Source organism: Amblyraja radiata, chromosome 35 (assembly GCF_010909765.2).
Source record: "Amblyraja radiata isolate CabotCenter1 chromosome 35, sAmbRad1.1.pri, whole genome shotgun sequence".
Lineage (NCBI taxonomy): Eukaryota > Metazoa > Chordata > Chondrichthyes > Rajiformes > Rajidae > Amblyraja > Amblyraja radiata.
In genome coordinates, this window is record NC_045990.1 from 9,158,396 (window position 1) to 9,181,096 (window position 22,701).

Here is a 22,701-nt window from a genome sequence, read left to right on the forward strand (position 1 = left end):
TATCGTATGTGCTTCAACCAGGACCCACAACAGTGTGTTCCAGCTAACCACCACCCTCTGTGTAAAAATAACTGTGCCCCACCCAGACCACCTCTCACCTTTACACCACTGTATGCCCAACAGTATTTGTTGTTTCCATCCTGGGTATAAAGGTTCTGATTGTCTACCACATCTATGCCCCTCAGAAGTTTGTCGGGAAATTGGTGTCCTGCTTTAAAGTCTCACCAGAGCAAAATGTGTCTCCAGCATCACGGCACTCTCTCCACGAGGCTCTGAATAGACAATAGACAATAGACAATAGGTGCAGGAGTAGGCCATTCGGCCCTTCGAGCCAGCGCTGCCTTTCAATGTGATCACGGCTGATCATCCCCAATCAGTACCCCATTCCTGCCTTCTCCCCATAATCCCCTGACTCCGCTATCTTTAAGAGCCCTATCTAGCTCTCTCTTGAAAGTATCCAAAGAACCGGCCTCCACCGCCCTCTGAGGCAGAGAATTCTACACTCACAACTCTCTGTGTGAAAAGGTTTTTCCTCGTCTCAGGTTTTGTGCTCAGGTCTTCCTGATGTGGGACTTGAACTCACAACCTTCTGCTGCCAAATGAGCCACTTGACATAGTTGTCGATGAGTGATAAATCCTCTCCAGGGGAGACTCCCCTTGCTTCCGTGAGGTGTCCTGGGATTTACCTTGAGAAGGCCTCACTTTAAAAAAATTGTTATCTCGATGCGTCACTCGAAAGAAGACACCACCAGACCAGCAGTGCTTCAGAAGTAACCCCTCAGGCTTATCTCAGCCAAGGCTCTGGGCCAAGGATTCAACATTGATTGCTCACTGTGTTCTGAAAAAGTGTTGCAGCTAAGACTCTCACACCACTTCTGAGCATGAAATATGAGCAGGAAGGGTTCTGTGGGATATGGGCCAAATGCAGGCAAATGGGATCAGGCCAGAATACCTACTTGGTCAGCATGGACAAGCCCTCATTTATTTTTGTATAGGTTAGTGTAGAGATACAGAGCAGAAATAGGCACTTCGACCCACTGAGACCGCACTGCCCAGCCATCCTCACACACTAACACTATTCTACACAATTTACAATCTACAAACCTGTACGTCTTCGGATTGAGGAGGGAATTTGGATCACCCAGAGAAAACCCACACTGGTCACGGTGAGAACGTACAAACTCCATAGAGACGGTACCCATAGTCAGGATCAAACCCAGGTCTCTGGCGCTGTAAGGCAGCAACTCTACCACTGTGCCATCGTGCCGCCCTTATGTTCCTTGTTTCTCTATAAGAATTTAAGCCGCTAATTTTTTTTTCAGGAAACATGGAATAGTAATACCAATTTACTGGCTTGGGTATTAGTTCCGAATCTCAAGAGTGGAAGAGTATCTTGTTTGCTCCCGTTATAAACACTTACAAAAATAGGCAAGGCTTAAAGAAAGATTAGACACTGCAAGAGGGAGAAACTAGAGACAGCAGATGCTGGGATCGTGACCAAAAAGGAACTCAGACATTCAGGCCTGAAGAATGTCCCAATCTGAACCGCCTCCTGTCCATTTCCTTCCACAGACACAGTAAAAGGATCATTAACGCACTAATAGGATTACATGCTGCAGCAAATCTCAATGATGATCACTGAAGCTGGAATGTTTAAGAAAGAACTGCAGATGCTGGAAAAATCCAAGTTAGACAAAATTGCTGGAGAAACTCACCGGGTGAGGCAGCATCTATGGAGCGAAGGAATAGGTGATGTTTCAGGTCGAGACCCTTCTTCAGGCTAATCAGAATAATCAGTGACGGTTCTTTTTGAGAGGCCCCAGGGTGAAGAGTTTGCATTATCAGGGGGGGCACGGTGGCACAGCACCAGAGACCTGGGTTCAATCCTGACTGCAGGTCCTGTCTGTACGGAGTTTGTACGTTCTCCCCGTGACCCCGTGGGTTTTCTCTGGGTGCTCCAGTTTCCTCCCACACTCCAATGACGTGCAGGCTTGTCAGTTAATTGGCTTCAGTAAGTTGTAAATTTGTCTCTAGGTGTGTGTAGATTAGTGTGATCGCTGGTCGGCACGGACTCATTGGGCCGAAGGGCCTGTTTCCGTGCTGTATCTCTAACGTCTAACGTCTAGTCTGATGTTGCTTTGCATAGAGCATGTTCAATGGGTTTAAATTTCTCATTCTCTATGTTCAGGATTGCAGAGTCCCCTTGGAAGGGGGTGTGAAAGGCCTAACGTGTTGTTGTTAGGCAGTCAAACATGGCCTACGTGTCGCTGCCAAGCATTGAGGCTCAACCTCTTTGATGCTTGTGATGTGTTCTTGGCATCTCACAGAACGAGTACAAAAATCTCCAATCCATGTGGCCTCACAGAAACACCGATAACAAACATCAAGAAAAAAGACACAAAGTGCTGGAGTACTTCAGCGGGTCAGGCAGCATCTCTGGAGGACATGGATAGGTGATGTTTCAGGTCGGCACCCTAAACGTCACCTATCCATGTTCTCCAGAGATGCAGCCTGACCCACTGAGGCACTCCAGCACTTGGGCCTTTGTTAAGTAGTCCAGACCTAGCCTGGGAGTTGGATGCTTGTCCACCTCACTTGAAGCGAGTGGACTCCTCTGGATGACCAGATAATTGGAGGAGCAGCACCTCATATTCCGCTTGGGCAGTCTGCACCCTAGCGGCATAAACATTGACCTCCAATTTCCAGTAGCCCTTGCTGTCTCCTCCCCTTCTCAGCTATCCCTCAGCCCTCGGGCTCCTCCTCTTCCTTTTCCCTTTCTTCTCCCCCCCACCACCCTACGTCAGTCTGAAGAAGGGTTTCGGCCCGAAATGTTGCCTATTTCCTTTGCTCCATAGATTCTGCTGCACCCGCTGAGTTTCTCCATATTCCTCTGTAAGGCTGTAACTCTACCGTGCGCCACCGTGCCTCCCTGATCTGGCTCAGTGGGAGGTAGAAGGACTTCACGCTGGCAGCCGTGTGTCAACAGTCAGTCCCCCTTCCTGCATTCGAAACATAGAAACATAGAAAATAGGTGCAGGAGTAGGCCATTCGGCCCTTCGAGCCTGCACCGCCATTCAATATGATCATGGCTGATCATCCAACTCAGTATCCTGTACCTGCCTTCTCTCCATACCCCCTGATCCCTTTAGCCACAAGGGCCACATCTAACTCCCTCTTAAATATAGCCAATGAACTAGCCTCAATTCCACAGATTCACCACTCTCTGTGTGAATTTTTTTTTCCTCATCTCGGTCATAAAAAACTTCCCCCTTATCCTTAAACTGTGACCCCTTGTTCTGGACTTCCCCAACATCGGGAACAATCTTCCTGAATCTAGCCTGTCCAACCCCTTAAGAATTTTGTAAGTTTCTATAAGATCCCCCCTCAGCCGAGTCTATCCAGTCTTTCTTCATATGAAAGTCCTGACATCCCAGGAATCAGTCTGGTGATTCTCTGTACTCCCTCTATGGCAAGAAGGTCTTTCCTCAGATTAGGAGACCAAAACTGTACGCAATACTCCAGGTGTGGTCTCACCAAGGCCCTGTATAACTGCAGTAGAACCTCCCTGTTCCTATACTCAAACCCATTTGTTATGAAGCCAGGTTTGCTGCAGTGAATGTAACTCGTTTGACGTGTTCCCTCTGCGTGGTGGGACCCACAAATGCAATCAGAGGAACAGCCGGGAGAATGGACAGGAAAGGCGTGGTCCGCTGCTCAAGGAGTTATTTCCTGAATCAGATCCCCCCGAGACCCTCGCATCCCAGCGGGTTCACAACAAGAGGAGCAACTTTCCAAATTGTTATTTTTAAAACGAATTCCTGTGCTTTCGTTGCAAGTTCTTGCAACAAGTTCCAGGAGCTGAGCATGTTTCACAGGCGTGACTGCATCAAGTCCGATGGTTCAACTATTCACCAGCTCCTCCCACTCCCACCATCCCGCCCCTTTGAGCATTTTTATTCTCCAATCTGAGATATTTTTAGAACAAGTAACCACCATGGAAGAAGCACGCACAATATTCTGTAATGCCTCCATCTTTTTAACACTCCAGAGTTTGTTTCATTTTGGGGAGATTTCATGGTGGCCCAGTGACACTGTGGCGCAGCGGTAGAGTTGCTGCCTTACAGCGCCAGAGACCTCGGTTCAATCCTGACCACGGGTGCTGTTTGCATGTTCTCCCCGTGAACTGCCTGGGTCTTCTCCGGGTGCTCAAGATCTCGGAGAAAATCCACGCAGGTCACGGGGAAAACGTACAAACGCCATATAGACAGCACCTGTGGTCAGGATCGAACCTGGGACTCTGGCGCTGTAAGGCAGTTGCTCTACCGCTGCGCCATCGTGCCGATAGTGGCTTTTACGGCACATGGATGTGCAGGGAAGGGATGGATCTGGATCAAGTGCAGGCAGAAGGGATTAGTTTAACTTGGCATCATGTTAGGCCTGGAGATTGTGGGCTGAAGGCCACGTTCTTGTTCCAGAGAGTCTTGAGAAGAGGAAAAGAGGGTGTGAGTCGGCGGTGTTGAAGGATCGCTCCCACTGATGTTGCCCGGGATGCTGGCAGTGGGTTTCCGTAGCTGGCAACAGGCAGCAGGGCTTGTTGGAAAGCAGGAGAAAAACACACTTCCATTTCGACTGACTACATGCAAGAAACATGTTCCAGATGTTGGGGGAGTCTAGAACCAGGGGCCACACAGATTGAGAATAAGGGCTAGGCCATTTTGGACTGAGATGAGGAAAAACTTTTTTCACCCAGAGAGTTGTGAATCTGTGGAATTCTCTGCCACAGAAGGCAGTGGAGGCCAATTCACTGGATGTTTTCAAGAGAGAGTTAGGGTTAGCCCTTAGGGATAAAACGGAATCAAGGGATATGGGGAGAAAGCGGGAACGGGATACTGATTTTAGATGATCAGCCATGATCATATTGAATGGTGGTGCTGGCTCGAAGGGCCAAATGGCTTACCCCTATGTTCTATGGCTGTGGTGTGAGGTGAGAGAGGCAGGGAGCTGGCAGAGGCCGGTGGATATGCATCGCCCGAGCTCACCGTATATGGAATTCATTTTCAGAGAAAACAAACAGAACATTTTTCCTGAGCTGGCAGGGTGGGTGTTTTTCCTCACGGATTCACTGCACGGGAGGCCCAGACTGAGCTCTCTCCCTCTGCACGCAGGGACCACAGGGATGGTTGGACACTGGCTCAGGAACATCCCTGGGCACAAACGTCCCCCACCAACTAATCTCCTCCTCACCCACTCCACCTCTCCCCCATCTCCACCCCCCACCCTCCCCACGGCCCAAAACCTGCATTAACCCAGCTAATGAACCGATTCAGTAAATCATAGCATCACACAGTATGGCAACAGGCCTTTCAGCCCATACCGCCCAACACGTCACAACGACACTAGTCCCACCTGACTGCATTTGGCCCATATCCTTCTAAACCTGTCCTATCCATTTCGTAAACATTGCAGTATTCTCTGCCTCAACTGAACGACCTCCTCTGGCAGCTCGTTCCATACACCCACCACTACTTTGTGCAAACATGTTACCTCTCGGGTGCCCAGTAAACGGACATGTTTTTGATTGATTGAAAGATACGGCAGGGAAACATAGAAACATAGAAATTAGGTGCAGGAGTAGGCCATTCGGCCCTTCGTGCCTGCACCGCCATTCAATACGATCATGGCTGATCATCCAACTCAGTATCCCGTACCTGCCTTCTCGCCATACCCTCTGATCCCCTTAGCCACAAGGGCCACATCTAACTCCCTCTTAAATATAGCCAATGAACTGGCCTCAACTACCCTCTGTGGCAGAGAGTTCCAGAGATTCACCACTCTCTGTGTGAAAAAAGTTTTTCTCATCTCGGTTTTAAAGGATTTCCCCCTTATCCTTAAGCTGTGACCCCTTGTCCTGGACTTCCCCAACATCGGGAACAATCTTCCTGCATCTAGCCTGTCCAACCCCTTAAGAATTTTGTAAGTTTCTATAAGATCCCCTCTCAATCTCCTAAATTCTAGAGAGTATAAACCAAGTCTATCCAGTCTTTCTTCATAAGACAGTCCTGGCATCCCAGGAATCAGTCTGGTGAACCTTCTCTGCACTCCCTCTATGGCAATAATGTCCTTCCTCAGATTTGGAGACCAAAACTGTACGCAATACTCCAGGTGTGGTCTCACCAAGACCCTGTACAACTGCAGTAGAACCTCCCTGCTCCTATACTCAAATCCTTTTGCTATGAAAGCTAACATACCATTCGCTTTCTTCACTGCCTGCTGCACCTGCATGCCTACTTTCAATGACTGGTGTACCATGACACCCAGGTCTCGCTGCATCTCCCCTTTTCCTAATTGGCCACCATTTAGATAATCGTCTGCTTTCCTGTTTTTGCCACCAAAATGGATAACCTCACATTTATCCACATTATACTGCATCTGCCAAACATTTGCCCACTCACCCAGCCTAGTCACTCAAACAGGCTCTTCGGCCCATCGAGTCCACGCCGACCATCCATCACCCGTGCGCACCAGTTCTATGATATCCCACTTTCTGACCCACTCCCTACTCCACACTATGATCTTACTAGTTCCACTGTTCGCATCCTTGTGTCCCTCTCGTTAGCACAACTTCCCCAGCCAACAAGGGGCCTTTGTGGGCTCCACCCTTCCTGGAGTCATCTGTTGCCGCCCTTGTTTTGTTCTGGCCTTATCTATCTTTCAGTCTGGAGAAGGGTTCCGACCCGAAATGTCACCTATTCCTTTCCTCCGGAGATGCTGCCTGGCCCGCTGGGTTATTCCAGCATTCTGTGTCTACCTCCGATATAAACCAGCATCTGCAGTTCCTTCCAGAAGCGGACTGGGTCTAAAAATATTGGTTGCCAGGAGACAAAGGGGGCCCATTTGATATAGGGGGCCCACTTCATCAGGGGCCCACTTGATATAGGGGGCCCACTTCATCAGGGGCCCACTTGATATAGGGGGCCCACTTCATCAGGGGCCCACTTGCCATCGGGCAAGCTGACACCCTGGCCAGTCCGCCACTGGTTCCTTCCCACATTACCTTATTACCTGCTTGGATTGTGTATGGACCAAGTGCTGGCGGGTGGGACTAGTGTAGATGGGGCATGTTGGTCAGCATGGGCAAGTTGAGCTGAAAGTTCAGTTTCCACACTGTACGACTCGGACAATAAACCATATACATGCCACACCAAGGCCAAGACTCACTATGGTTCAATCTTGTCGCCAATTTCTTTTAAGCCTGTACTTTAAATGACAATTACCTTTGAATATTCATTCTCCAGCTTTGGCACTTGGCAGCCTGCTTTCTCTAATGGCAAATGGATTTGACCCGCTCTCTCATAGTTTGGGGTGGCACGGTGGAGCAACGGTAGAGTTGTTGCCTTATAGCACCAGAGACCCGGGTTCAATCCTGACTATGGGTGCTGTCTATACTGGGTTTGTATGTTCTTCCTGTGCCTGCGTGGGTTTTCTCCGGGTGCTCCAGTTTCCTCCCACACTCCAAAGACCTGGCTTTGGTAATTTGGCAATTGTGAAATTGTCCCTGGACAATATGTGCTAGTGTACCAGGTGATCGCTGGTCAGTGCGGACTCGCTCGGCCGAATGGCCTGATTCTGCACTGTATCTCTAAACTAAACCAAACTAAAGTTGTGAATTTATCACCAAACTATGTTGTGTAAAGCTAGTCATGCGATCGTTTATAGACTGGACCTTATGAATCATAAACCTTGTGATAAATGTTTTTAAAAAAAACAAGAAGTTATCTCACAGACAACACTTTGTCAGAAAATGTTTCCTGTTGAGTGACTTGATATTGGTTTGTGATTGTTCTGTGTACTAAGTTACAGTGAAAACCCTCGTGTTTAGTGTGTTGTCAAGGCAAATCATACCCTACATAGGGTAGTGCAAAATTGAAAATAAAAAAAGGAAGTTGCAATTTAAAAAAAATTGCAAGCGTCACACTGGGGTAGATTGGAAGATCAGGAATTCATCCCCAGTACATGAGAAGTCCATTCAGGAGTCTGATAACAGCAGGGAATAAGCTGTAGACACAAGGAACTGCATATGCTGGTTTGCAGAGAAAGACACAAAGTGCTGGAGTAACTCAGCGAGTCAGGCAGCATCTCCCGTGAACATGGATAGGTGATATTTTGGCATGCTTGGGAGAAAGCTGGAAGAGAGGAGTGGCAGGTAATAGGTGAAGCTGGAAGAGAGGAGTGGCAGGTAATAGGTGAACACAGGTGAAGGGGGGGGGGGGGGGGAAGGGGGCAAAAGGTACAGAAGTGTGAAAACGAACACATCCAGATTCAGGGACAGTTTCTTCCCAGCTGTTATCAGGCAACTACTCCCGAGTTTAAAAAAAAATCAAACTCGTGGTAAGTACGTAGAATGTACGTAGCGGGTACGTCGGAGCCCGTGGATGTCTCGTAGCGGCTCGTAATGCTAACGGCAGGTACTCGAGAAACGCGGAAACACGTGACGTTTTTTCAACAGCGTGAAAAATTTCCAAGAGTAAAAAAATACTCGTGATGAAGTACCACGAGTTTGATATTTTTTTTAAACTCGGGAGAGCTCTTGGGTAGAACTCGCATCGTGGGACAGGGGCTTAAGGCAGCAACTCTACTGCTGCGCCACCGTGCTGCCTCGACTGTGATTCCCCGGTTAATAACCGTGTACGCTGAGAATCCACAGGCCCTAGTCAGTATGTATCAACCTCTCTCCCGCACAGATGGAACCAACCTGGGATGTCCAGGAAAACAAACCGATTAGAAGGAGTCCTTTGTACTAAGTGTGTTACTTAAGAGTTTGGAAATTGAACTCTGACCCAGACAGAAACATTCTCAGTCAAAGGTTAGGAATGCGCACATTTAATCACCAAGATACATAGTTCATCCTCAGCAAAAACAAATAAAAGACAGAAAACCATACTCAAAACCCCAAAGTGAGGCAATATTTTCAGAGACTTAATCACAGAGGGTCACAGTACATTCATCATCAGTCTGTCAGAGTATTGAGTATGGAAGTTTAGTTTAGTTTAGAGATACAGTGAGGATACAGGCCCTTCGGCCCACCAAGTCTGCACCTATCAGCGATTCCCGCACACTAACACTATCCTTCACACACTAGGGACAATTTACTCATACACCAAGCCAATTAACCTATAAACCTGTACATCTTTGGAGTGCGGGATGAAACTGAAGATCTTGGAGAAAACATCACCTATTCCTTCTCTCCAGAGATGCTGCCTGTCCCGTTGAGTAAAGGGCATGTCCCACGAGCATGCGACTCCATGCGGCAAGCGCGACCTAACGTGGTCACTTGAGCCGTACGGCCTCGCGGGGCCGGTCCCACTTTGATCGCCGGAGCCGTATGGAGTTGTGCGGAGCTGGCCCAGACATCGCGCGGGGCTCCTGAAAAACTGACCGTGTTCAAAAATTCCGCGCGGCAACGGCCTGCCGGCCCGCAGCAGCTTTGACGCCGTAAGCACCGCCTCGACGGGCGTGCGCAGCGTCTCGACGCCGTACGCACCGTCTAGACGCCGTACTTCCCGCGAACTTCCCGCAGACTTCGCTCAAACTTCACGTCACTCACTCGACATCCGCGCGGCCACCGCTTCCGGTTTGGTCGCGCTTGCCGCATGCAGGTCGCATGCTCGTGGGACCGGCCCTGTACTCCAGCATTTTGCATCTATCTCCAATTTAAACCAGCACCTGCAGTTCTTTCCTACAGCTTCTTACCGTACGTCAGAGTCTGCGTCAGTCTGGAGTCCAGGGGAACATGGGTGAGATGAAGGTGGTGACTGTGGTGGTTCTACGGGAACCCACGGTGGAGATATGTCAGCAACTCCACACACCTAAAGAAAGAGACAAAGAAGATGCATTTATATAGTGCCTTCCACAACCTCAAAACATTCCACTGACACAAAGGCACAGTCTTGTATTGCGCTTGCTGCAAAGCAAGATCGCACAAGCATGGAACATCGTCCACACGCTCCCCGCCATACGGAATAGGCGACTTACGCAAACCCGAACTCCCGTAAACAATTCTGTGGACAAAAATGCTGGAGAAACTCAGCGAGTGAGGCAGCATCTATGGAGCGCAGGAATAGGTGGCATTTCAGGTCGAGACCCTTCTTCAGACTGCATCTGCAGTTCTTTCTGAAACAATTCTGTACTCGGTCCCAAGCTTGTAACTTCCGCAGCTCCTTTGGGCAGTCACGGTGGTGCAGAGGTAGATAGACACAAAATGCTGGAGTAACTCATTTGTTGCAAAACGTTCTGACTGTCTACCATATCTAAACAGAAACAGAAATAATATCCCAGGGGAATAGTTTCAGTGATGCTGACTGACTGGACATTGTGGACAATTCCACTGATCATCGCTGACCGGCATTCTTCACCAGAAGGGGGGGGGGGCAAGCATGGACTCAACCACGTTGCTGGAAGGTCATGAAGTTACACATAACTTCATACGCCATAGAAAGCATTTTATCGGGATGCATCACAGCACGGTTTGGGAACAGCTCCATCCAAGACTGCAAGAAATTGCAGAGACCACGTTAGGTCGCGCTTGCCGCATGGAGTCGCATGCTCGTGGGACAGGCCCTTTACTCAACGGGACAGCCCAGACCACCACACAAACCAATCTCCCTTCCATTGGCTCCATTTACACCTCATGCTGCCTCAGCAAGGCCAGCAGCATAATCAAGGACCAGTCTCACCCTGGTCACTCCCTCTTCTCCCCTCTCCCATCAGGCAAGAGGTACAGAAGTGTGAAAACGCACACCTCCAGATTCCGGGACAGTTTCTTCCCAGCTGTTTAACCATCCTACTAACAACTAGAGAACAGTCCTGAGCTTCTATCAACCTCATTGGAGGCTCTAAGACTATCTTTCATCAGACCTTACTGGACTTTGTCTTGCATTAAACGTTATTCATGTTATTCCCTTTATCATGTACACTGTGGATGGCTCGATTGTAATCATGTATTGTCTTTCCACTGACAGATTAGCACGCAACAACAAGCTTGTCACTGTATTTCGGTACACGTTACATTAAACTAAACTCAATGAGGCAGTTTGCCTGTTCTGAAGGACCACACTGCTGACAGGTCTGTCCATGGGAGACTTGAATCTGCAATCTTCTGATTCTACGTTGGCAGACGGAGTTTCATCTGAGAACGTGTGAGATGCTGCAGTTTGGGAGGTCGTGTATGATTTATGTCTAACTTATGTTATGGTGTGTTTGCCTGCGTCTAAGTGCCTGTGATGATGCTGCCGACAGGATTGTAGCCTCACCTCTGTACTTGTGCATATGACAATATCTTGTCTGATCTAATGGGGCCACAAGTGACAACAGAAGCTTCGATCCGAGGAACTCAGCAGTGGAGGATCCTAGCTGCTGGAGAAACAATCTGGTGGAGCAACTCAGCGGGTCGAGCAGCATCTTTTGGGAGAAAGGGCTTAGATTCAATGATTCAATGATACTTCATTGTTGCATGTACTTAGGTGCAGTGAAATGTTTTGTTTTGAGGTACAACCTGACCTAGGCAGTGCACAAGTGTCACCACATTTTGCAAAACGCCGACAATGTTACAAAATTTCGCCGAATAGTCCTATCTATTCCCTGTGGCAGCAGCCTCGGCAATCTGAAGAGTTAACGATTCCAAACCTCCTACAGACACTGCTCGAACTGTCGACTTCCTCTAGCAGGTTGCCTGTTGCTCCTTTGGCATAGCGGGTAGAGCCACTGCCTCACAGCGCCAGAGACCCATGTTCAATCCTGGCTTCGGACGCTGTCTGTGTGGAGTTTGCTCGTTCTCCCTGTGACCGCGTGGGTTTTCTCCAGGTGCTCAAGTTTCCTCCCAGTCACACATCCCACAGAAGTGCGGGTTTGTAGGTTAATTGTCCCTATGAAAATTGCCCCTAGTGTGTAGGGAATGGATGAGAAAGCGGGATAACATAGAACTTGTGTGAACGGGTGATCGATGGTCGGTGTGGACTCGATGGGCTGTTTCTGTGCTGAATCTCTACACCAAACTTCATTTGAAACGTTAATGTTCATTTGAGCCCAGCCTGTGAATGCGGAGCAGAGCAACAGAAAGCCAACCATGTCATCTCTGGGTGCCCGCTCTACCACCCACCAAATTGAGCTCAGTCGGGGCCTGGCAGACATCGACGCAGAGACAACAACCTGGCTGCTCAACACCCGGCTTGAGATCTAACTATTCCTTTGGTTTATTTATGTTTCATTCGCAAGAAGATTTGAAATGTCGAACCAAGTCGAATCAAAGTGTCGAAAAGATTTGCTCTGACGAACACCAAGTTGATTTACAGAAGAACATAGAGACATAAAAACATAGAAAATAGGTGCAGGAGTAGGCCATTCGGCCCTTCGAGCCTGCACCGCCATTCAATATGATCATGGCTGATCATCCAACTCAGTATCCTGTACCTGCCTTCTCTCCATGCCCCCTGATCCCTTTAGCCACAAGGGCCACATCTAACTCCCTCTTAAATATAGCCAATGCACTGGCCTCAACTACCTTCTGTGGCAGAGAATCCCACAGATTCACCACTCTCTGTGTGAAAAATGATTTTCTCATCTCGGTCCTAAAAGTCTTCCCCCTTATCCTTAAACTGTGACCCCTTGTTCTGGACTTCCCCAACATCGGGATTAATCTTCCTGCATCTAGAACATAGAGAAAATGCTCAAGGCATCTAGGCCAACATACCTCTCTCAAACAAACTGCCCATGGGGAGAGCAAACATCTTTTCATTGCCATTTTTCTACCAACACAAGACCTTATCATCCAATCTGACAAATCACTGTCCAGATCTAAGTACCAGTCAACCAAAGCCAGACCAGGGTCAGCAACTAGTAGCTCGGGTAAAGTGGGCTTTGACTAGACAGCGGGAGGGATGAAGGGATTGAGGGAGGGATGGATGGAGGGAGGTGTGGTGGGATGAAGGGAATGGGGAAGGGAGGGGATGGAGGGTAGGGCGGGGATACATAGATACATAGACAATAGGCCATTCGGCCCTTCGAGCCAGCACCGCCATTCAATGTGATCGTGGCTGATCATCCACAATCAGTACCCCGTTCCTGCCTTCTCCCCACACCCCTTGATTCCGCTAGCCCTAAGAGCTCTATCTAACTCTCTTTTGAATGCCTCCAGTGAATCGGCCTCCACTGCCTTCTGAGGTAGAGAATTCCACAAACTCACAACTCTCTGTGTGAAAAAGATTTTCTTCATCTCAGTCCTAAATGGCCGACCCATTTAGAGGCAGAGGTGTAGGTAGGGAGTGAGGGATGGGGGGAATGAGCTAGTGGGGTGGTGGGAGGGAGGGATGGAGGGAGGGAGGGGTGGAGGAAGGTAGGGATTGGGGGAGGGTGGGAGCGAGGGAGGGAAATACATTTGAACTTGAACTTGAACTTGAGGGAGGGAGAGGTGAAGAGAAGGAGCAGTGGAGGGAAGGAGTGGTGGAGGGAGGGAGGATTAGAGGGAGGGAGGGATGGAGATGCGGCAACACCACTGGAGGTGGGAGGTGGGAGGTGGGATGGTGCAACCCCCCCCCCCCCAAATCCTCTCACCATTCTGCCTTGCTCTGTGCCTTTAAAGAAATGCCCGGCATTCTTGACGCTGAAACATTGAGTTCATGCTGGACAGAGAAACCCCTCACTCCCACACGACGGTCCCTTCAAGCACCATGCAGCTACTGTGTGGACGCCTATGTTTAAATGCGACCTTTCGCCTCAAAGAATAGGGGCATTATTACAAGCCGATATCAAATGTAAATGAAGTTGCTAGCTGTTGACTGTGTACGGGACAGCCCCAGTCGTTCTGCTACGGAGTTTATTCCACCCACGCCTTTCTTCACCAGCCAGCAAACAAGAGCGCACAATCTGCCCATCGCGGGTACTGATCTCCCCACCGTCGAAGGGGTCTACAGGACACGCTGCCTCAAACAGGCAGCGAGCATCTTCCAACAACCACACCACCGTGGCCAAGCCCTCATCACACTGCTACCATCGGGAAGAAGGTACAGGAGCCTGAAAACCGTGGCCTCCATGTTCAAGAACAGCTTCTTCCCAACAACCATCAGACTTTTGAACACTGCACAAAAACTAAATCTCAGCTACTATGATCTTCTCTAGGCTTTGTTTTGATGGCATAGATATAAATATAGATATAGATATAGATAGTTTTGATATAGATATAGATATAGATTATGTTCTAGTTGACATTACTGATCAGTAATTTATTGTATTATTGATTATTGCATATTTATTCGTATTAGTTGTTGGTTTTAGAGATACAGCCCAGAACAGGCCCTTCGGCCCATCGAGTCCGCACCGACCGGTGATCCCTGCACACTAACTATCCTACACACACTGGGGACAATTTGACCAACCCAATTAACCTACAAACTGCACATTTTGGAGTGTGGGAGGAAACCGGAGCACCCGGAGAAAACCCACGCAGGTCACGGGGAGTACGTGCAAACTCCGTACAGACAGCACCTGTAGTCAGGATCGAACACGGGTCTCTGGTGCTGTGTGGCAGCAACTCTACCGCTGCACCGCCTGTTTTATATTAATGTCAAGTCAAGTCAAGTCACTTTTATTTATATAGCACATTTAAAAAACAACTCTCGCTGGCCAAAGTGCTTTCCATTGGTGGAGGTACATGGAACTTTAAAGCAGCAGCAAGTAAGAATGTCATTGTTCTGTTATTGATACATATGTTCATAAATGATGGGCCATTCGGCCCATCAAGTCTACTCCACCATTCAATCATGGCTGATCTATCTCTCCATCCTAACCCCATTCTCCTGCCTTCTCCCCATAACCCCTGACACCCGTACTAATCAAGAATCTATCTATCTCTTTTTTAAGAATATCCAGTCTTGGCCTTCACAGCTGACTGTGGCAAAGAATTCGACAGATTCACCACTCTCTGACTGAAGAAATATGACACTTAAACACTCTTGATTCCCTTTATGTTCTCTGGAAACATACTGTGTAAATCGGGTAGAAACACTGTGGATAGACACAAAATGCTGGAGTAACTCAGCGGGTAAGGGAGCATCTCTGGAGAGAAGGAATGGGTGACGTTTCGCGATTTCCTTCCGGTCCGCACAACCTTGTGCCTTGTGGTCATCACTTCCGAAGAGTCCACCAGGGACTATACTGGAAGCTGGACAATTCTATACTGGACAATTTTTACATTTACACCAAGTATATTAACCTACAAACCTGCATGTCTTTGGAATGTGGGAAGAAACCGAAGATCTCGGAGAAAACCCACGCAGGTCACGGGGAGAACGTACAAACTCCGTACAGACAGCACCCGTAGTCGGGATCGAACCCGGGTCTCCGGCGCTGTCTCCTAATGGACTGTGATTCTGCATTACGACCAGTCGAGTTGACCCATTCCTTCTCTCCAGAGATGCTGCCTGACCCGCTGAGTTACTCCAGCATTTTGTGTCTATCTTCGGTGTAAAACAGCATCTGCAGTTCCTCCCTACACATCAGTCTAGTTTAGTTTCTTGTATTATTGCCACCTGTACCTGTATGTTGGAATTGCTGTACCAGGCCGAGTTGCAAACAGTCATGATACTCTCTACAGTAGATCAGTACAGGAATAGCTAATGTTATTCCCTTATCATGTATCTGTACACTGTAAATGGCTCGATTGTAATCATGTATGGTCTTTCCGCTGACTGGTTAGCATGCAACAAAAGCTTTTCACTGTCCCTCGAATATACGTGACAATAAACTAAACTAAACTACAGTGCAGTAAAACTCCATTAACATAAACCTGAAGACCAAGTTCGTTATTATTTCATCCTTCCCCTCAAAAGCAAGAGTCACATAGAGACCCTGCGATGTTTGTTAGTGTGTGAGGACCAGGGATGGAGCGGGCTCCATCACACACAGCAGGCTCCAGCTCTGGATATCCTGCCGACAGGCACAGGCACAGGCACAGGCACAGGCACAGGCACAGGCACAGGCACAGGCACAGGCACAGGCACAGGCACAGGCACAGGCACGCACACACACACACACACACACACACACACACACACACACACACACACACGCACCAGAAAGACCATTATGCAGCAGAGGCCAACAGCTGGAAGGAAGGAACTCAGGCAGCAGCTGGGCAGTCATGGGTCTTGCTGGAGAATGGACAGTAGTGGTCTGTGTGGTGGCTGGTTACTGGGATGTGGGTGTGGGAAGCGGAGAGGAGGGAGGAAGGGGGGGTGGGAAAGAGGAGAGGAAGGGGCGGAGGAGGGGAGAAGGGGGGCAGTGGGACTGGGGGTTGGGCGTGTTTACTGGGCAGTGTTTTAATTGTTTTTAGTTTTAGATTCAGAGATACAGGCCCTTCAGCCCATCGAGTCCGCACCGACCAGCACATTATCACTACCCTACACACATTAGGGAGAATTTTACATTTACCCCAAGCCAACTAACATCGTTGGAGTGTGGGAGGAAACCGAAGATCTCGGAGTAAACACGCACGTAGGTCACGGGGAAACGTGCAAACTCCCCACAGACAGCACCGGTAGTCAGCATTGATTCCGGGTCTCTGCGCTGTGAGGCAGCAACTATACTACTGGTGAATGAGTAAACCAGCATCTGCAGTTCCTTGTGTCTCCTTTCAGAGAAGTTCAGAGTGTTTGTTTCCCCCAGAATGCAGGCGGCTGGGGAGGAGCTGATGGAGAGAACAACATTAAGGGGTGGACGGACAGAAAAGAATATTTTTCCCATGATGGGGTATCCAATGCATGAAGGCACAAGTGTAAGGTGGGAGGTTTAGAGGGAATAGAACATGGAACAGTACAGCAAAGGAACGGGTCCCGACCCAATACGTCACCTATCCATTTCCCTCCACAGATGCTGCCCGACCCACTGTGTTCCTCCAGTACTTTGTGTTTGGTTCCAGACCCCACCCGCTCTCATCATCTCTCATCTGGCAATTCCATGAAATCACCGCTCCCTGTCTCACTGCTCTAGGAAAATATCTCTAACTTATTCTAACTTTTGAAAATATTCCAAGTGACAATAGACAATAGACAATAGGTGCAGGAGTAGGCCATTTGGCCCTTCGAGCCAGCACCGCCATTCAATGTGATCATGGCTGATCATCCCCAATCAGTACCCCGTTCCTGCCTTCTCCCCATATCCCCTGATTCCGCTATTTTTAAGAGTCCTATCTAGCTCTCTCTTGAAAGCATCCAGAGAACCTGCCTCCACCGCCCTCTGAGGCAGAGCATTCCACACTCACCACTCTGTGAGAAAAAATGTTTCCTCGTCTCCGTTCTAAATGGCTTACTCCTTATTCTTAAACTGTGTGGCCCCTGGTTCTGGACTCCCCCAACATCGGGAACATGTTTCCTGCCTCTAGCGTGTGCAAGCCCTTATCAATCTTATATGTTTCAATGAGATGCCCTCTCATCCTTCTAAACTCCAGAGTGTACAAGCGTGGATTCACTTCTCTGGAGGCTGAAGTACATCAAGTAATGAGAGACATGGATCGTCTAGACAGTCAGAACCTTTTCCCCAAGAAGTCAATGACTGAGGACAAAGCTTTAAGGTGAGAGGGGGAAAAGGAGATGAGCGTGACACGTTTTGTTTTACAGACAGTGGTGGGGATATGGTACGCGCTTCCAGGGCTGGTTGTGGAGGTAGATGGTAGTAGCGTTGAAGAGGCTTCTTCTTCTGTCGTGTGTCTTTTAGACCTGCAGCTCCGTTGAGTCGAGCTAGGCCAACGTGCCATCGTCCAGGTCAATCAGACCTCGTTCACCATTCGGTGGCCGGTGTTTGGGGCAACTGGTGACGATGTGCTCCACTGTCTGTGTTGGGTCCCCACACTCACAGGAGGCGCTCGCTGTCCACGAGGCCCCACCTCTTCATCGCTACTCCATAGCGTCCGACGCCTGCCCTCAAGCGGTTGAGGGATGTCCACTGCTTTTGGGGCAGATCCTGGCCAGGGACGTCCATGGGGTCATCGATGTAATGGTGTCGCCTAGATGGCTCCACTGACTTCCACTGGTCTCTCCATCTCGTTTTGACCCAGGCGGCCTTAGAAACGTCAGCCGGTGTTGTGCAGAGCAGCTCTTGGGCTTGCGTGGCAAAGGGGCTCCGTGACTTGAGGCACACTCGTCGTGGTGTCTCTGTGACCATCTGATGGAGGAGGTGGGATTCACTGGTCTGTGTCTTTCGAGAGAGGGCCAGCGTGGCCCGTTCTCGTCTGATGTTGGCTGGGGCAATGAAGAGGCTTTTAGACAGGCACATGGATATGGAGGGATATGGATCACATGCAAACAGGGGAGATTAGTTTAACTTGGCAACATGTTTGCTACAGACTGTGGTCCGAAGGGCCTGTTCGGTTGCCGTACAGTTCTGTGTACGTTGGTTAGGTCCCTGCTAAATCTACAATCTCGCCCCCTCTGTCCCAAAGAAAACAAGGTCATCTTGCCCAATCTTTACTCTGAGCTCCCAATATCCAAACCTGGAAGCATCTTGGTTAAATAATCTCCTCCCCTGTGTAATTACATCGCCCCTGTGATGTGGCGACCAGCTCTGGACCAAGAGGTCGAGCTGTGGCCAACTTAATGAGAGTGCCGTTATTTAGACTGTAAACATGAGGCTGGATGTGCTGAGGCTGTCAGTGAGGGGGAGGTGCGAACCGCACTTGCACTTCAATGTGGGGGAAGGTGGTAATTATGGAGCTGCAGAAAGCGGTGAGTGGAGACGGTGGATGTTTGGGATGAGGCTTTCGTTCCGAGAGCCAGCATCAATGAGGGGAGTATACCTCCACGACACCAGCTCTGGGAGCTGACATACAACAGTGCTGTCTGTGTGGAGTTTGCAAGTTTTCCCCGTGACTGCGTGGGTTTCCTCCGGGTGCTCCGGTTTCCTCCCACCTCCCGAATACGTGCGGGTCAGAACCCTTCTTCGGACCTATTGCGGTTCTTGAGACTGAAGAAGGGTCTCGACCTGAAGCATCGCCCATCACTTATCTCCAGAGATGCTGCTTGACATCTCTGAGTTACTCCAGCACCTTGTGGCTATCTCCATAATAAGGATAGACACTACCCCACGCAAACTCGGGTCAATATTACATTTATACCAAGCCAATTAAACATATTGCTGCTGAGGATGTGTAGGAAGGAACTGCAGATGCTGGTTTAAACCGAAGATAGACACAAAAAGCTGGAGTAGCTCAGCAGGACAGGCTGCATTTCTGGAGAGAAGGAATGGGTGACGTTTCGGGTCTCTCCAGAGATGCTGCCTGTCCCGCTGAGTTACTACAGATTCTTGTGTCTATCTTCGGATTAAACCAGCATGTGCATTTTGTTCCCGCACATCCATAATAAGGAGGTCTGTTAAAATGAGGGTTTACTGTGGAGATGACTCGAGTTGGCTCACAGACCAACTGTGATCTCAATGGATGGCAGAACAGGTTCGAGAGGCTAAATAGTCCAAGTTTGCTCCCATGGTTACACAACAATGGGCTCCGGTCGAAAATCAACACATCTGCAGCGAGAGGTCTGGAAAATGCAAGTGGTTGACTCCACATCTCTGCTGAGCTGATCTTTCATCAGCCGGCTCAGTGTGATAGACCCCCACACCACACGCATCATCAGCCGACTCAGTGTCACAGACCCCCACACGCACACTCCACCATGGAGTGAGGGAACTGAATCAGGTGTGAGCAATGTTCAATGGTGTGGAGACAAGCTTGGAGTTCCGACCGCATCCGACACAAATGTCAGCTGCAATCAGAAGATGCAAACCTCAGTCACGTGTGGTGATGGTCTAGGCTGAGGCGGGAATCGATTCACAGCACAGGAGTCCTTGGGTCACACACGCACACACACGCACACACCAACAGCACATGCCCAAACACACACACGACACACACACACATGGACCCACACACACACGGACACACAACAGCACGTGCACAAACACACATACTGAGTCTGAAGAAGGGTTTCAGCCCGAAACGTTGCCTATTTCCTTTGCTCCATAGATGCTGTCTCACCCGCTGAGTTTCTCCAGCCTTTTTGTCAACCACACACATACATACACACAAACGCTACCACAAACGCTACCACACACACACACACACACACACACACACACACACACACACACACACACACACACACACACACACAGAGTAAAGCCAGACACAGAGGGGAAGCAACATCAACAATACCCAGATTATCGTCACCAATATAAACTCTGAGACTCCTTCCTTAACAAATAATGACCGAGGAACAGTGGCCAATTATGGGTACAAGTCAAGAAGATGAGGGTACTTGTTAGAACAAGTGTTTTTGATTGAAAGATACAGCACGCAAACAGGCCCTTCGGCCCGCCGAGTCCGTGCCGACCCTCGATCACCCGTTCACACTTGTTCTGTGTTATCCCACTTTCTCATCCATTCTCCACACAAGAGGGGGCCAATTACAGCGGGCCAATTAACCTACAAACATACACATCTATGGGATGTGGGAGGAAACCGGAGCACCTGGAGAAAACCCACGCGATCGCGGGGTGAACATCATTATTAATGTGGAGAGGTTGAGAGTGGAAGAGGTTACGGAGGTGTGAAGGGTGTAATTATACAAAATGGAACGAGTGGAGAAGAACAAGGCATCACACAAGCCACATCGCCAGCGCTTGGCAAGGGCTGGGTGGGAAACTGACCCACTAAAGTCTGAAGAAGGGTCCAGACTCTGAAGGTCACCCATTTCTTCTCTCCAGCGATGCTGCCTGTCCTGGTGAGTTACTCCAGCATTTCGTGTCTACGAACCAAAGCCAACGTTGATACCCTTTGTGACCAGCGACTGGACTCAAAGGGCAGCAGGGGACAGGAGTGAACCGATTGACCAAGTCCCGGGCACATATTCTTTCTGGTCCTACCTGGAACTTTCACGTTGACTGGTGGGGCATCGAGTCAGAGCGGGGGGTTTGGGCTCGGGATGCTGGTATTACCCCACTGTGGTCATCGGCAGGGCGAAGAGGGAGCGCTGTTACTGGGCTGAGAGGGAGCAGCAAGATCGCAGCGAGTGTGGAGGTGTTGGCAGATCTGCAGGCGGGGAGCAGAGATCAGAGCGGAGGATGAAGGAATGTACGTGAAAGTCTCTCTCTCTCTCTCTCTCGCTCCTGCTGGGAGGATTTAAATTCCCTGGCAACAATACCAGTGTTAAATGCCAGACTCAGTAACCCTTCTACTGACTCGGGCACTGACAGCAAGCCCTTTTATGCTCAAACCATCTCACATATAAAGCACCAAAGTGCCAAGCACATCACCTCCGACGTTCGGTCTTTAATAAATAATCATAATTAAAAAAATTATCAGACAAGTATGTATACATACAAGGAATATTACAATAGACGGTACACAAAAATGCTGGTGAAACTCAGCGGGTGCAGCAGCATCTGTGGAGCGAAGGAAATAGGCAACGTTTCGGCCCGAAACCCTTCTTCAGCTCCATAGATGCTGCTGCACCCGCTGAGTTTCTCCAGCATTTTTGTGTAGCCTCCCATTTTCCAGCATCTGCAGTTCCTTCTTAAACATATTACAATAGACAATAGGTGCAGGAGTAGGCCATTCGGCCCTTCGAGCCAGCACCGCCATTCAATGTGATCATGGCTGATCATCCACAATCAGTACCCCGTTCCTGCCTTCTCCCCATATCCCCTGACTCCACTATCTTTAAGAGCCCTATCTAGCTCTCTCTTGAAAGCTTCCAGAGAACCGGCCCCCACCGCCCTCTGAGGCAGAGAATTCCACAGACTCGCAACTCTCTGTGAAAAAAAGTGTTTCCTCGTCTCCGTTCTAAATGGCTTACTCCTTATTCTTAAACTGTGGCCCCTGGTTCTGGACTCCCCCAACATTGGGAACATGGGGTTTAGTTCAATTTAGATTTTAGTTTAGAGATACAGTGCGGAAGCAGGCCCTTCGGCCCTTACCCCTTATTCTGAAACTAGCCAGATGGGGCTATGAAACTGGCCAAACCGCCTGTGAATGTGGAGAAGAGGACCATACAATGCAGCACTGCCTTGTCTGCCCCCTACTACCCAACCAGTGCAGCTCAAAGGATCTTGCAGTGTTCAATAAAAACGCAAAGGACTGTGTAAAGGAATGGGAAACTGTCATATAGCCAACCAGCTTCAAAGACACGAAAAGAAGAAGTGTAAAAATAGGTGCTTGAGGGTCAGTATAGACTCGATGGGCCGAAGGTCCAGGTTCTGTGCTCTATCATTTTTTGACTGTGACTTTGACTCAGAGCGGGGATTCACTTTCTTGCTCTAGAGACCCAGCCTGCCTCGTGATTATTAATTATTTTCTTCATTTCAGACACAGAAATTCATACGTCCCATTATGCGCAATCTCTGAATCTTACAATCAAGACTGCAAATTTCACGGGAGACAGACCACCCATTTAGCGACCCTTTGCTCACTGGCAGATGAAAAGGATTCATGCATTGGCAGTTCTGGGCTGCGCAGAGCAAAGGAACTGTTCGCAGTCTGAGGCAGGCAAGATGAATGCCAGACTCAATTAGGCTGGAAGTCTGGAGATGACTTGTGCTCTTCCAGCAATTAATTCCTCGTTCCGCACATCCCCAGACCCAAGAACCACTTAGTCATGAACCACA

General features: G+C 49.1%; 1 protein-coding gene across 2 annotated transcripts in view; it reads right to left on the minus strand.

The window, feature by feature from the left end:
• Window positions 1-22,701, minus strand: part of kank2 (KN motif and ankyrin repeat domains 2) — an 84,629-nt gene that overhangs the window by 32,438 nt on the left and 29,490 nt on the right. Inside the window, exons 1-2 of one of the 2 annotated variants that reach the window (XM_033012302.1) lie at window positions 20,962-21,110; window positions 9,751-9,866 (exon numbers count right to left, since the gene is read on the minus strand). The gene's annotated coding sequence lies outside the window, so the exon portion shown is untranslated. Of the gene's footprint in view, window positions 1-9,750; window positions 9,867-20,961; window positions 21,111-22,701 lie in introns of those variants that run through there. The other variant, XM_033012300.1, reaches the window with a different exon arrangement.